This window comes from Ranitomeya imitator, chromosome 1, assembly GCF_032444005.1.
Source record: "Ranitomeya imitator isolate aRanImi1 chromosome 1, aRanImi1.pri, whole genome shotgun sequence".
Lineage (NCBI taxonomy): Eukaryota > Metazoa > Chordata > Amphibia > Anura > Dendrobatidae > Ranitomeya > Ranitomeya imitator.
The window spans coordinates 837,546,707-837,548,060 of record NC_091282.1 but is presented as its reverse complement, the minus strand read 5'-3'; positions in this window follow the sequence as shown (position 1 = coordinate 837,548,060).

The window sequence follows — 1,354 nt, the reverse complement described above, 5'->3', positions numbered from 1 at the left end:
TCAACGTGGACGTGCTGCTCCAGGAGTTTGGAAGCGAATAGGGAGCAGCGATATTGGGCAATAGCTTGACATAGCGGTTGGGTCGATGGTTAGCTTTTTAAGGATAGATGTTATTGTGGCATGTTTGAAAGCAGAACTGAAGGTACTAGAAGCTAGTGATAGGTTGATGAGATGGGTTAGAGATGGGTTAAGTGTGGTGGGGAGGAGGTGGGATGGGTTCTAGTGCACAAGTGGTGAAGTGTGATTTGGAGATTATGCTCCCCCTCAGTGATGTTGGAGAGGGAGGTTGTGAGGGAACAGCCTTGGTCTGGTATACAAAGGGGTTGTGGTGGTTGAACAATAAAGACTTGCCTTTTTTGGGCAATCTTATTTTTTAAGTGTGTGGCAAAGTCCTCAACAAAGATGAGGGAGGTTAGAGGGGGTAGTGGTGGGCAGAGGAGAGGGTTAAAAGTTTTGAATAGAAGAAAATAGGAACAGCTAGCAGGTGTGTATAGAGGCCAGTATATGGATATAGCTTTTATCGTGGCCTCCAATCCCCAACTTGGTCTGCGCCACTTCTTTCACCCAGGACATAAGCTGGATTCCAGAGTAAAAATAAGCAAAAACAGCATGGCCTCCCTGCGTATGCCTTTATTCTCCACCAGAATGTAGGGATTTGCTCTGGTAGGCAGTGCAGGGCCGCAGTGATGAGGCAACACACAGGCTTTCAGGTGAAACTTCAGTGGTTTATTGACACTTTAAACAGTCAGTGGCAGAAAGTAAGAGGAAAAAAAAAACACAAACACACTCCAGCTTGGAGAACCACTGGTTTCAGACTCACCCTTGCAAGGGGCGGGCTCAAGTAAGCGGCTGCCTGGTCAACCGCATCCACCAGGTGCCATTCCCAGGGTTGCTATGAGTCTGGTCACGAACTTTGCAGCATGTGTAATTAAAAAAAAAAACAGATTAGGCTAACTTCAGCCTAGCTTTTCACACACTCTGCACACAGAACATGTGCCAAACAAAAAACTCCATTATATAGCCCATAACCACACCCACAGGTGAGGTACCTATGACATGGGTTGATCACGTGATCATGACATCACTGCAGATCCTCAACCTTAGGGAAATCCAGGCCAAATTTTATCCTGCTGGGAGAAATATACCTTCCGTCCAGAACCATACCTTTCACTGCACCAGAATACATAGAAAGGACACATGTCATTTAGAGGAATCAATCAAAGAATTCAATATATTTGAACAATAGGCAGGGCCGGCGTCAGCACCCGGCACACCCAGGCAAGTCCCGGGGCCCTGAACAACGGGGGGCCCTTGGGGCCAGGACACCAGTGGGCCTGGACCGCTCCCCCAGCAG